The sequence below is a fragment of the Betta splendens genome, chromosome 10 (genome assembly GCF_900634795.4).
Source record: "Betta splendens chromosome 10, fBetSpl5.4, whole genome shotgun sequence".
In the NCBI taxonomy this organism is placed as follows: Eukaryota; Metazoa; Chordata; class Actinopteri; order Anabantiformes; family Osphronemidae; genus Betta; species Betta splendens.
The window spans coordinates 12821898-12837350 of record NC_040890.2 but is presented as its reverse complement, the minus strand read 5'-3'; the positions used below and the strand labels follow the sequence as shown (position 1 = coordinate 12837350).

Genomic DNA, 15453 nt, shown 5'->3' with positions numbered 1-15453 from the left:
TTCACGAATCACAAACAGAAACCAGATTTAACAAAAAAAAAGTGGAGCACCATGAATAGAAAAATGTGCCATGCAAGATGCAGCCAACCAGGAGTCACCTTTTTAGGACTCAAATCATTGAAGCACATCCGCTGCTGTGGCTGTTTTCTCACTTAGTTTGACATTAGGTCAGTCTCCTTAAGTGTTAAGCCACTGAGTTATAGGTTGTAGGAGGAAGAACAGCAGGAGGGAGAGAAAAGGTTGAATCTACTGTATTTGTTATCACGGCCACACCTGAAGGGAAGTGATGACCTGGCTGTTTGTAGTGTGTGTGTGTGTGTGTGTGTGTGTGGGGGGGGGGGGGGGGGGGGGGGGAGATGAAAAAGATAGTGAAAGTGCAGCTTTGGCATGCATATGTGCAAGCAGTACTGCTTCCTCCACGGTGTGTGTGAAGGCTATTTTACTAACAATGTTGCTGGAAGGAGGCTTGGACAAATTTGCCAACCCAGAGAGAGAGTGAAGGAGAAAGAGGTTTTGATTGAGTGCCCACTGAGGTCCCATCAGATGTGGCTTAAAGGAATAAAGGATTCATTTTGAAGGAGGGTGAGAAAGATTACATACACATCTATCCAAATCCCCTCCAAATCCCTCTACATCACACTTATCAAGCCATGTGCAGCGCCGTACACTAAATTTCATTGGCCTTATCACAAGGCTACCATGTATCATAGTTGTCTAGTGGCGGTGTAACTTATTCCACGATACACTCCGGCTTGTTCTCGCTGACTACATCCGCTCTGTTCACCTCTTTCTGGAAATGCCAAACCTAATCACAGAGCGGCTCGTCCAGGTGTTCTACTCCCTCATTACGCAGCCGGGTGCAAAGCAGAAACTCTGACCAACCAGCGCCGGCCACGGGGGTTTGTCTGGTCATGCATTCTTATGAGGAACACACGTTTGTAGGTGCTGTAGCAACCCCTTTGGCACAGCCTTAAGGCTCAGTTTGGTCCAACAGAACCCAGGCCTCAAAGTGGCTCGTACCTGAACACATCAATAGTGAAATTCATGTTGACCATCAAGGTTCCAGCAGAGTTCCAGCTTACTGTAAAAAGTGATAAGGATTTGTTTGAGTGAGGGAAAAGGGAACGTTTTCAACCCTTTTCGTTCGGTTTTTTATTGCAAAAAAAGAGTGACTAAAACTTTTAGAGCCTGGAACGTCAAGTTATTTGGTTTTGTTTCTTAGTTCGCACATATGAGCAGTTTCTAACTGCTCCCACACTCCCTGGTCTCATTAATGTCATTTATTCCACATAATCTGTGGCAAAAAATAAAATCTACAATATGAATTTCAGATTTCCTAATGAGATAAAAGTTTTGGAGCACTTTGGCTGAAAGAACTACTCAAAGCCCACTCGCTGAGACCCAAGCTAAGGGGCAGTACTGAACAAAAGATATATTCAAGTGCTCATGCTACTGTACCTGTTCAGTCAGGTATTGAAGGGCAAATAATGTGTGAGGTAGCAGGTTGCTGGCCGGTGTTCAGTGCCTGCTCTATACTGACCAAAAATAAGCATGACAAAGTAGGAAAACAGTGTTTTAACACGAGTTTAATTTGGAGTAATCATAAACGATGACGCACTGTAAGCGCAGGAGCAGGGAGATGATGTGTCACTCATTGTATAGTTGCAGCGGTAGATGCATTTATGGCTGGTTCTTTATGGCACTAATAGGAAGGCACTTAAAACTTTTAACTTATTATGAGCTGAGGTCAAACACAGTGGCAAATTGAAAGATTTCAACAGAACAGTTGAAAATGCTGTTGCCATGGCAAACTGGGGAAAAGCATAATAGGTTGAGCTGTGCTTATACAATGGCTTCATTGCTTTTTTTTTTACTCAAATGTATAAACATTGTTGCTTCTTCCAACATTTTCTGCCTCTCAAGGTTGTTGTATCTGCCCGAGCCAGTCCTTTTTAACAGCCTCTATAGTTTTGTATTTTTTATTGTATTCCTCGACGAGACATTTGAATGAGTCCACGTGCTGTTCGCCCTCCAAGGCTAATCTGCTCCTTGTTCTCCATCGAGCATCATTTGGCACCACATTCTGCAATGCATGTGACCAAACTGTGTTAAGGGGGATTTACCCCCGGAATGATAAACTACTGACCGCTGATGAAAATCTGTCACTGCCATAATCCTCCTAATTCTGCTCTTTGCGAAAGGTGTGCAGGGGGGTTGTGTTTTGACAACCATGGAGACAGAGCGGCAATGTGTGAGAGAGGAAGTGAGAGGAAAGACTCACCTCACCATGTAACCCAATAGAGCCGGGTGAAGAATGCGTCTCTGCTGAAATAAAAAAAGAATAAATAAATAAGCTCCTCATGAGTAATAATCCAGACTGCGGTGGCGTGGGGGGTGGAGGGGGGTGAATTGAAATATCAAGCAGGAAGAATTGTACAATATCTGCGTGTGGGTGAGGCTGTGTGAAGGGAGAAAACACCTACGTGCCTTGGTCAAAATAAGGAAATCATTAGAGATGATGAGACCGAGCGTGGGCAAGGCAGGGTGCATTTTTTTAAAGGTCTGTAAAATTTACTGTTGTTTGAAAGGTCACTGTCTGGTGCTGGCAAGCAGCTGGGAGTTGTAAACGACCCTTCTTATCAAATGTTAATGCTGGCGAACCTCGCGATGTGTCTTTGAGGTCCTGCAGGTTCCATGGAAACGAGTCATTTCATTTACATGCGGAAATGTGACCGGCTAATTGCTTTTCGCGAAACATCAAATAACAGGATGGCTTTTTGTGGCGGGGGCCAAATGGAGGGCTCATGGGAGGGGAGGAAATGTAAGACCTCCCCGGGGTCTGTTGAATCCGTCTGTTTTCTGCCGCCGTACGCGTCAACGCTTTTTGTGGGCAGCCGACTCAAGGCCGGCGAGGATGGAGGGGAGAATATTTTATGTCTGCGAGGGGTGCTCGCTGTTTAGAGAAAGTGCTGGAGTTGCTTAAGGGCAAAGTCAGGCTAACTCTAGGCGCTAATGTTCACTAACCAAACTCGTGTGCTCCATAAAAAGGGCTAATTAATGACAGAAATGTGGGAGGATATAAACCAAGGAATGCGTGAAAAAAAAAACATCGGACACTGGAAAATTGCATATTAATGGGTGGATTACTGCTCTTTGGTGTTACACATTCTTCTCTTTTGGAGCTGCATTCTAATGAAACTAATTAGCTCGGGTTTACAGATGTACTGTAACAAATTACGTTTCTTCTCTATGTGTGTGGCTATAAAGGCGAATCATTTTGCTGTCATCAGTGGATTCTGCTCTGGCAGCTACTAACTGCTGGCTAAATTGGGATGTGTGCCCACACTGACTCCTCAATAAATTCAGCCAGTGTGAATATTGCTGTGTGGCATGTCTCTGCTGTGAACATTATCGCGTAGATAGGGCCCATTATGGCGCGTGTTAGAATGCCTCTGGACCACGAGGAAGATGGCACTTACTGTCTGTTTACCGTCTCAAGGCTGATAACGTGACGTGACGGAAGCAGAGAAATTGATTTAATCTTCAACTGCGTGGCAATGAATGTTAATTTTCCTCGAAGATGTAATCTTTGCCATGAATGGTTTGTTACAGACATTAGTGTAAGCCCTTCTGTTGGAGGGAATATGGCTGTTATCATTTCCCTTTTGTCCCAGCTGAATGGGAGATCAAATGATTTGTGATTACAGTGATATGTGTTATTTTCAATCCAAAAAATGCCGGAACCAGGAAATGTAGACAGCAAAGCCCCCCGAATTATTCATAAATCTAATGATATGCTCACCACTTGGCAATTTGGAGAGCGAGAAAATAAGACTTGCATATGAAAGCCCCTTTGTCCTTGAGAGCTATTAATAAGAGTATGTTCGCATTAATGGGGACAGGGAGGAAAACAAGAGAAACAAAACAAATATATGGCCAACACACTTAGGGCCCTTGGTTTCTTGTATTTACGAGTGCCCCGGAGACACAAAGCATACTAATCACCCAGTCGAGGCCTGAACTTGTGTCTGGAAAAAGTAACCGGTGTCAGTGGTAATTACACATGTAGAGTGGAGCTTGTCCAAACACAACTGAGATGTAAAACAAGGGGAGAAGGCCACTGGCTTCCGTTCCACCCTTCCATACACTGTTGTGTTGTGCAATGCAGTAACACCCCACCCGCCGACAATACACACACCCTACACACTTCTCTTCTCTTTGTCTCTCTCTTTATCCTCTTTCTCTCCCCCTCTTCCTGCAGACAAGACTGCAGCAGCCCCATCCATCCGAGAGGACAAAAAGGCTCTCCTGGCAGAGATACCACGTTGAACACTGCCCCCTGCTGTTTGGAACCAAGAATGACAGCCCACAAGAGAAGGGGGGGCACAGAGACCTCACCCGCTCCATCCAAACACCAACTTATTCATGAAATGCTTCATGAATACATACATTACATGCTTTTAAAATGCCATTCGTTCTATATAAAAATACAGCCCCTCTAAGAATGCTGTGAGCCGAGGTGTTATATCCATCAATAAAACAGACAAAGTATAACCTGCCAAGAGCAGTTTATAGACCGATGGCGTAGGAACTGCATTCATGTCCTCCTTACCGACTTCTGAATCCAGCTCTTCTGTGTGAGACCTTTGTGAAGTTACATTGTGTGTGCTGTGCAGATAGAGAGAGAGAGAAAGAGAAAGAGGACGGCGCTGGGGGAGTGGTGCACAAATGTGAGCAAGAGAAAAGATAGAAGGAAGCAACTAAGTCATTAAGGCAGACAAATATAGATTTTCTGTCATTGTAATTGTACAGACTCTGCCCATGCCTTTGGATGTAAATGAGGCTCAGCAAACTCTCCGTGCAGAGCGTGCGACTGCAATCAGACCGTCTCCTTAAACAATGACTGACAAAACGGGACGAGGCAGGACAGGCGAGAGTTAAACAGAGGTAAACACACAAGCATTTGCTCACGCAACAAGCCGAAATTGGAGCTCTTCTCTTAATCCCCAGCACGCTGCTCCGTCCCAGTCCCTACCCCGTTACCCCTCTACCACGCACAATTGGTACTGTCCAGGAAAATAAACGATCTGCAAGTGCAGGCACAGCATGGTGCCAGAGTTAACTTAGCCGGAGTCGGAGAGATGTTTTAAATTGTATTCTCCAAAGGTCATGCTCCCTTTTCTCACAGTCTCTGCCTGTCACCTCAGCTTTGTGTGCGGAATCCTCGCCTATTGATCCGGCCTCCAACGAGTGCGTCCTTGGCGGCTCACATCACAGCATGCTGGCGTGAGGAGGCTCCCTGGCTGCGCCCGGATCACAAAGCGTTTGATAACGGAAGGGGAGGGCGAGAGGGCCCAGAGATAGGCCGGGCTGGATGACACAGAGAGAGGCATGAAACAGGATGGGATGATAGAGAGGAAACGGGCATTATCTTTATATGGCTGCTGACAGAGGCAGAGAAGCCTCTTCTGGATGTGGGAATCTTTTTTAGAGCTTTGAAAAGCCCCTCCCCTCTCTCTTGTTTCTCCCTTGTTAAACCAAGGCCAAATCACAAGCTCCCATGTGTAATTTCTCAACAATGCTCCTGGCCGTCTGGTTTGATGGCTCAATGTTCCCTGGAAGACATGTACTGCCTCAAAGGGAGGTCTGCTGCTTTCATTCAGCTCAAACTTGATACCACAGCTGTTCACACGCACAGGTTTTCCGTTTAGTACGTGCACGTGTGTGAGAGGGAGAGAAAAGGGTAATGACATTTTCTAAGATATTGTATGGAAAGCACATTTTATTTGTTAAAGTGCCTTTTCTGGCCTTTTGCCATTACCGTTATCTGTCTGACTTTTCCCCCTTTATTTGTTGCATTACTTCTGTTTCTCTTGCCGTTTCCTCCCCCTTACATGCCTCCTACACGACCTTTTCAAAGGCGTGCCTTTGCTGAGAATGAATTACTTTTTCACTTAGCATGACAAATTAAAAGATCTCTTAAAGCAAGCAAATGTCATCTTTATTTGGCGGGCGCTATCAATAAAGTTGCTATTGATTCGCGTCTCTTTATTCGCAGCTCTAGTCCTGCATTTGGGAGACATTAATCATGTTGCTCAGGATTTGTGCGGTCACTGTGGATCTTTACAAACAGCCGCCTGGGATACAAATAGGCTGAACGGTTGTTGAATTAGTGCCTTTGAGTTGCAGGCCTGACTGAAGACTCCTGTCCACTTGTGTGTGAATTAGCAATTGATTGCTGCGCTATGTCGAACCTGCAGACAGCGAGTGGCCAAGGATGCAATGTCTAAGTGTGCAGGAACAGAAAAGTCCTGTTTGGTGATTAAAAGAAAATAATAGTTGCACCCATTTGAATTCGGGTCACATTGAGAGCCACAACACCCTTTAATCGCACACTGGATTAATTAGTTAATTCGTCTGTAACCAGTGAACTGCTTCTTACAACACTCTGACACAATATCCTCCCACGCTCGTCTCTTTCATGAGTGACTGTGATCAAGAGCAGAATAATAAAAAACCTCAACAATAGATCTGAACACTTAGCCTCACTGTCATAGCTCCATACAAGGCTGCATTAACTATACATCTCTTCATTCTCCTTTTAAGGACACACGACGCCTTTAGCATCCACAGACACCTGGTCCTTCAGAACAATAAGCAGAGAGAGTTCATCAGTGATGAATGACACTATCTGTATCCTTACTAAATAAAATAACAGTACTTCTAATAATTTTTAAAACTTATTGTATAATGTTATACCCACATATTAAGGTCAAATAAAACATCTTAATCCTTTAATATAATTTTTTTAATTGTATTTTAGCCTCCTGGCTCAATTCTTTAACAGTGTTAATTGGTTTGCTGTCTTTTCTCCCTGGACAAGCCACTGCAGTAAATGGGAAAGCAGCACAGCTGAGCAGACCTTCGTCTGGTTTCTTGGAGGCGAACGAGGCTCAGATGACTGGAGAAATGAAAACACAGACACGGGCGTAAACACTGCTCTCTCCTGCCACCATGTGGCCACGTCCCATGCAACCTCCCATTCGACCAACTGACTGAGCTCTACACCGGGAACATGATTGAACGCTGCAATTCCTTCTTCTAATTCACCACTAAATCTATGGGAGGATCATGGAGTCTAGAGCTCAGTTCCGTATCATTCTGGGATATAAATAGGCCCATTACAGAGGGTAGTGAGACCAACTGTGGGTTCAGTCTGTAACAGTCCCTCTCATTCATATTCTTAGTTGCTCCAGAGCCTAATGTGTTTGTAGACTAGGATTCACACTAACACTGTAATACAGAAAAAAAAAAACTTTCAATACTATTTTGCTCAATGGCAACTGTTTATTCAAGTTTGACCTTTTTAACCTCACTCTATAGACTCACTGATTCATTGTGCATTGCTCTAACATGTAATAGTTCATCTTGAAAGTTCATAAGAAACTGAATCGGTTCTAACTTACTTTCTAAGCTTCATAAGTGAATCATGCATTACATCATGTTCCTTGTTTATATAACAGACCCCTTAAATAACATTGAATTGATGACCATTTGGTGACTTGTGTAGAACTGGACACAGCTCTGTGAGGCTCACTTACACAAATTATAACATATCTGCCCCATATACAGATAATCTCTGCATAGTACTGAGCACGAAATTACAGAGATGTCTAAATGTAACGCTATAGGCTGCACCAGCAGATAGCTCCCCAAATTACACTATCGCCGCCCCCCCTCCTAAACTCACAGTGTGCTGTGAGATAATCACTCCCATAATGAGTCCCCAAATTAGGAGGGGAACGGCGTGCCAGACTAGAGCGGAGCACAGAGCCAACAAAGGGCTCTGGAAGAAGGGAGGCTGAGTTGATGGAGGTGCAGCAGCAGAGGAATGGAGAGGGAAACGTCGGAAGGAGAGAGGAAATGCTGGGCAGATAGTTGGATTCCTTAATTACTTCCCTTGTTAACCCCTTTCAGCCGCCCTGCGTCTGGTTCGCGTGCAGGTCAACACCACAAAGTGTCTGAATGAAGAGGCCGGGGACAGTTTAATCCCACCGTATTGTGTCTCACTACATTTGCAATAGATTCTTTCGACAGTCACTTTCTCCTGCTTCTGCTGTCTCCTCCTGAAAAACCACACGCAGCCCTTTGTTCTTGAAGATAATGATCACAGCAGGACGACTACAGGTTATTTAAATAGTGGCTGCCATCAAACATTCTTTTTCTTTTGTGTGCAGAGAGCACATATTTTGTTAAATCAAGCCATGTTTCACAGTCTGATAGCTGAACATACAGTGTCTACATGGAAGTCGGCAGCAGAATCTAATTTCACATTTTCTTTGATGCTTGCATTGTGTTGTCTGAACTGAAACACAGCTGCACCACTGCAGCAGCAAGACTGCGCCTTGTGATGTTTACCTGTGTCACTGGGATGAAAAATGGGCTCCGTTCATAACCACACCATACTGAATTTAGCTTGGATTTCATGTTGAAGAAGTGGAAAGCTCCTAAAATTGTTTTCCTAGAGCAAAGGTACACTGTATCCACGGCTTTGTCTGATGCAGGACGCGATCTGAGATAAGAGTTGTTATCCATCCATAGCATGATAAGGTGTAGCCACACATATAGACAGCACACGCACGCACGCACGCACACACACACACACACACACACACACACACACACACACACACACACACACACACACACACACACACACACACACACACACACACACACACACACACACACACACACACACACACACACACACACACACACACACACACACACACACACACACACACACACACACACACACACACACACACACTCTCTGTCCTCTTTGAAGGGCAGACTTACACATCCAGCTGAAGGACAACAGCAGGTCCAGTGCTGCAAGATCAGATTTTACTGTAAATATTGAATAATGAACTAGAGTTATATAAAGGAAAGACTAAGGAGACTCTATTGTACGTTGAGATATAGCTGCTTTGACAAACTCAATATAAAGTGTGTGTGTAACTGCCTAATAAACAATAATCCAACGTGATGCTGCAGTCAGGAAACATCCTGCATGGTGTCAGTCTTACAGTGAGTGCGTAGCAGCAGGGGTTTACCCGCTGCTTGACTTGAACAGAGTCTGGTCCAGGCAGTGATCTGAGGGAGCTTAAATATGGTGTAATGGCCGGTAGCACACGTGTCAGTTACTGCGGCTCGAGCACAGAAGCTCCCTAGAGATTTTGGCATGTTGTGCTTTTTGGCCTTTAAAGCAATACCAACCCAAACTAGCCTTCGCTGACAACATCACAAGCTCTGCCGGGGATGGACATGAGCAGCAGCTGCTCGCCAGGCGAGGACTCGCTGGTTATGCTGCACGCGTCAGGATGTCCACACCTTAAAGCTACTGTACTGCTGAGACAGGGAGTCTCAGCAAGCCCTGAAGGTAAGAGTGATATAGGGCTTAGCTAATGTAGTGCCAAACAATTACTCTCAGCAGCAAATTTGGCTCAGTTTGAACAGAAAGGCCTTTTATTTATTTATTTACAGGGGAAAACGTCACATCAGCATTCTGTTGCTGTTGTTTTACTCTGTATTATTAATTTAATACATTTTTCCACCTGAATGAAATTGTTAAAAACAAAAGTTAACTTATTAGATAAACACACCTCCCTAGCACTACATTGAACAACCAGTAGGAGGAAGCACAAGCTTTAGCTCCAAACGTCCTGACCTAGTTTAATCTCTGAGCGTCTAGAACATTTTGTTCTAGTCTCATCCATCGTTCCCCATTTGCTCACATGAGGTCAACCGTTTTAAGTAGCTTAAAGGCCAGCAACTAAGGCAGCTGAGGGCAGATAACAGGAACATGTTTCACATTTGTGGAGCCAAGTTTGTGAAAGGAATGTTCTCTCTTATGTGGAAAGGTGCTGATCATTACCAAGAGACTAATAGCTAAACATGCCCTGAACTAAAGAGATAAACAGCTGAGTGTCAGCTCCGTCAGTGCATTCAACATGATCCTTTATTATTTTCTAGAAGGGATTTGGAGCCTTTCAATTTTCCAAGGGCCTGTACTACCTCAGTAAAATGACCCTGCATCTATAACCAGCGATTACTTTAGGGTTGTAAATGGAACGGGTGTGAATATACTGTACGTGTGTGGTCGATGTAACAGGGAAAAAACTCATCTGCTGCAGTGTGCAGACAGACACCACGCGGCATCTGTGTGGTGTGTGTGTGTGTGTGTGTGTGTGTGTGTGTGTGTGTGTGTGTGTGTGTGTGTGTGTGTGTGTGTGTGTGTGTGTGTGTGTGTGGCTTTCTATCAACAAGCTTGAGCGCACTGAGATAACGTGTGAGTGGGATCATGTGGGCGTCTACATGAAGAGGAGCCGGCACGATGCATATGTAATTTCAGAACCTTCACTCAATGGGACATTTGTGCTCACATGACTCACTCGTTTGATGCCGTCCTGATACCAGATGTACAGATGTGATAGCTTGTTTATTTTTTGGTCCGTCACTGTGAAGAAGCAAAATCTTGACCCAAGCCTCTGAGCCTGTCCAGATTTCCCCCTGAAGGGGGAGGTCTCATCACAGACGATCCCCTTTCAGAATGAAGCCATTGTGGGTCATGCTTAGTTCCACAACAGTAAATGTGGATAAAGCTTTCAACAGATGCCCGTTTGGCAAAGATCTTCTCCGGGGAAGCTGTTTAGACTTAAAAAAAGTCTCTAGCGGTACGTCTGTGCGGCACCACAAGGAGCTCTATGATACCAAACCGTGAGGCAGCCAAAGCCGGCAGACATATTCCACAGCTGAACCAAGAGAACAGAGCAGGCAACACTAAACCCATGAAAAGACTTGCCAGTCAGCCAAAACAGCTGCCTTTGTTCACGGTATCACTAATCTCGCACAAACCGTTGGGATGAAGCACATTGTGCTTACCACCCTTGTGGCGACAATGCAGATTACACACATACAAGGAAACGAGCTCCAGGACGATACAGTATGTAGTGAAATTAACTAGTCTGTGTTGACAAAGCCAAATCTGGACGAAGGACACCCTGTTTTTATAACCAGAACCTCTGCCACCGTACGTGTCATACATGTTTCTGGGTTAATGTTTGGCTTCTGCACACGTGACCACAAATCTGCACAGTTATGTAACGATGCTGCCTACAACAACTTGTCTCAGATCTCCTTGAGGCTCACTATTGAAGGTGCAAGCTTCTGTCTGACAAAACATGTCACACTCGTCATCAACCTTTCTACGGCTGCTCTGCAAAGTGAAAGCAGTCCTTCTCAGAACATTTTGTCCTTGGTTGGGTTTTACAAAAGGGAAGTGGCTGAAAACCACCTACACACACACACACACACACACACACACAAGCACACACACATGCACTCACTCACATCAGCCATCATAAGAAGAAACACTACATTAACAGCATATAGCATAAATTTAAGCAGAAAATATATGAAATATGTTTAGTTAACATAGACAGTCTCTTTGAGATATTTAAGCTATGCAATGACTTAAGACTAACATGAAAGAGATAAATGTGTGTAATGTTTTTAAAAAGCAAGTAGAATATCGTTCTCTGTGTACAATCCTGCCGTCAGGTGTGACTGTACTTTGCTAGTGTGTAGTCTCTGGTTTGCCATGTTGTGTTAGCACAGTCTCAAGGTTGTTGATGTTGTGTTTTCTGACAATGGGGCAGCAGCATTGACCTTAAATCACCCAGCTCCAATAGTAGGAAACAACTCTGTGCCAATTGCAGCATCGCCGCACGACCAAAAAGCTAAAACACAATGGGGAAAAACGTCAAGTTGTAAAAACAGGAACGACTTCATCCTACGGCGAAAGAAACCAGGATACCCGAGGCTGTAAATGTGCACCTTTTTACTGCAGACTTGAACTACTCCAGATTTGATGGGAACAGTCGCCACCAGAATCTGTGTTGGGTGTTTTACTTTTATTACCTGTCTCTGCCAGAGTACACACAGGAAATCCCGCAAGCCCCTTCCCAAAACCTGACAACTGATAACTTTCTGGACAAGTGATAGCAACATAGAGGAGGAGAACTAAAAATGGTTTGCCAGGCTACAAAGTAGCATAATTTATCAATATGAAATTATGGGTTGAGTTATGGGATTGCGATGTGCTGAACCATAACATGTCTTTGGAGGATAGAGAAAATCAGCGTTCACAAATCAAATGTTGCATTCTCTGTTAAAAAAGTGTTCAGCCTGTTGGAGACAGTTTTATATTGATGGCTGTTTGGTTAGTAAACATCTCCCTCTTTTATGGCGATAATACAGCCAGAAAACCTCTTTTTAGCCTTAAAAGCCACTTAAGAGAGAGAGGGGGGGGGGGGAGACAGAGAGAGAGAGAGAGAGAGAGAGAGAGAGAAAAAGAGAGGGAGAGAGAGAGAGAGAGAGAGAGAGAGAGAGAGAAGACAGAAAGGAACCAGAGATGCAACTTTGACAGATTCATTATTTGAGTGTTTGTGTCGTACTCTACATTGTATTTTCATTGCAGTTTTTATTGTGGTTGTTTTGGCACGTGATAAAGAAACTGGTTTAATTAAATATCTGTCATTAAACAATTTAAAGGTTGTTAGTTTGAGGACCGTGTTTCTAAATAGAATACCCATAATCCTTTCAAATGTCTGGAACATGTTTCGCCTTGGGGGTAATAATAATGACTGCATTACCAAGGCTTTGAAATGACACGCCTGTTAAATTGTCCACTTTATTACATTTAGACCAACTTACATCACTTTGCTTTTCGTTTTAAAGTCCCTAGGGAATTCTGTTTACGTGTAAGCGCATGTTTTGTGGCGATAGAAACTAGATCACTGAAACAGGGGCAAGAGGCTAAAACCTACTTTGGGGAATGTGACATATCCTACGACGACACTGGTGGACTTTGCTGCATAAATGGCCTGGAATCGCATCAGCTCTGGTGATGAATGGGAACAGCTTTGCAGGTGTTGGGGACAAAGCCCCTGGAGATTTGGAAACACACTTCCCAAGTGTGCAGGAAAAAGGGCAGCTCATCGCCACACGTTTCCTAAGTGTTTAGGTTATTAATGTTTTGCATCTCAGATGTTTTACTTACAGACATGATACAACCTCCTGTGCTGTTTATGTGCGACTGTGTCTCACTGTGTTTAACAATCAGGGGTTTGTAATAATCCCTTCCCCCCATTTCATTGTTTATTACTGCAGGCGGAATGATACACAAATAGTTCCAGTGAGAGAAGTTAGAGGACAGACTTTAGTCAAACAGTCTACTCTGTTAGGAACGCACACACACACGCGCACACACACACTAAATGACTGGTGAATCATCTCAGTTCTCTCTAGAGCCCAGATGCAAATCTAGCCAAACAGTGGTGGCACGCAAGCAGCAGTCGTCTGGGCGTTGAGCCAGTCTGCGAAAGGGAGATGCAATGTGCTGGGGACAAGCGAGGTCATGCTGGTTTTTTTTAATGTACTCAGCGGGTTTAATCAGTACATGCTAACAAAGCTGCATGTTAAATGGAACAAATGAAACCATAAAGAGATGTACAATAATATTTGACAGCATTTAGTTATAAGTGTTTGTGACTTGTAGTTCAAGACAGAAAAAAACAACTTAAAAAACAAGACTCTTAATCGCTATTATACATGTATTTATATATGTGTACTAGTTGCAGTAAGGGTTCAAGCATAGTTAAATATAGTGCAGTGCCGTTCTATAGACCTACACCTCATAATAGCATTGATTAGAGTCTAGAATCCATACAGATCCACGCTTATACATAGCATCATCTTATAATACGCCAGGTCAACCAAAGGTCACTATGTGATCTTAAACAAGTGTGTTTAATAAACTGTGCATTGTCGGCTTTTCACCGACAGGATGGAACAAACAGCAAAACAACAGCACGTGTTGGCGCAGCCGTGACTGCAGTGACTTTGATGCAGTCATTTACATTATTAAGTGCAGGAAGGAAAATGACACAAACAAAACCATATTAAAAAAAACGTTTGCACTTACCAACACAGAGCTTCTCCTTTTCTGTAGAAGGCTTATTGTGCTTTCGGATCCAGCAATAAGGATGCTAATGCCGTCTGTCCGGTAGTCTTTAAACGCACCGTGGCTCGTCGGAACCCGGCCGTGCTTTGGTGTGTCGTTGCTGCCACGGTGAAACAACCTACGTTGGTAAACCTAGTGTAGCTCCAACCACCAAATCACCAACGGTTCTCAGAAGGTATGAGCCACTGATTCTGTACATAGCTGCTGGTCTGAAAATGGCGGACAACCCTTCTCCCTGCTGGGACAGGTTACCCAGCGTAGCGGTTGGTCGGCCACTCCTCACAGGGTCCAGCTTTTTGGGAAAGGTCCGTGTTGAAAATGGCGTGTAACGTTTGTCTGCAACAATTTCCCGTCTCCTCTTTCAGCCAACTTGGGCTAAAAATACTACGGTAACTGATAGTAGCTAACGGATGTCCAGGTAACGGATGCTACACTTTGCAAAGAGCCGCCTTTCGGTGCTTATCCAATCACAGGACGCGTACGTGCCACGTTCAGCGTGTGACCTCGTAGCGGGGCCTCCGTGTCGCAGTCTCGAGATCTGATTGGCTGTCGCGAATGACCGTCTCCGTTCACTTTCAGCGCTCTTACTGTACGCTCGCTTTCCTGCTCTGTTAATTCTAAAGGTGTCGGGCAGATTTCTCAGAACCCGACAAACACGAACCTGCTGAAATGTGATTGGATAAAAAGCTACTATAATATACAGCACTAGAAGCTGTGATATTATTAGCAAACTTTGGAAAATATTTTTTTACACGGTTATGAAAATAATTATTTATTTTGTGAGTCTATATATATCTATCTATATATATATCTATATATATATCTATATATATATCTATATATATATATAGATATATATAGATAGATAGATAGATAGATAGATAGATAGATAGATAGATAGATAGATAGATAGATAGATAGATAGATATATATATATATATATATATATATATATATATATATATAATATATTAACATATATTTAACTTCATTATATATAACTCAGTGCAAGGCAACACATGCACTTACTGTAAACCTGCAGCTCAAATATATGAAGAATGGATTATTGTTCCTGGCATTTTGCTCTATGAGTCATTTGTGATAGGTGAGACTTGTTGCTACAGTCTTCATGTACAGTCAGTGTAACCTCCAGGCATCACACAGGATGCAACTAGAATATCTACCTCTAGGGGGCTCACTGGTACAAGAATCATAACTGCGCTGCAGGAGAGAGCAGTTGAGCATCCTGACACCCTGTTGACAATGAAAACAAGTCTGGCTGGTAGTCAAGCAATGAGACACATTAAGTAAATGCAGCTTTTAAAAACTCTGTATAGTGATATGACACAAATCAATGCAGTGGA

The 15453-nt window shown here is 43.6% G+C and overlaps 1 long non-coding RNA gene across 1 annotated transcript; it reads right to left on the bottom strand.

Annotated features, from left to right (window-relative positions):
• Window positions 1-390: 390 nt before the first annotated feature.
• Window positions 391-14190, bottom strand: LOC114864641 (uncharacterized). Its single transcript, XR_003787373.3, has 3 exons — window positions 14051-14190; window positions 2282-2325; window positions 391-2083 (listed from the first exon to the last, which is right to left on the bottom strand). It is a non-coding gene; the product is annotated as an uncharacterized LOC114864641 (long non-coding RNA).
• Window positions 14191-15453: the final 1263 nt, after the last annotated feature.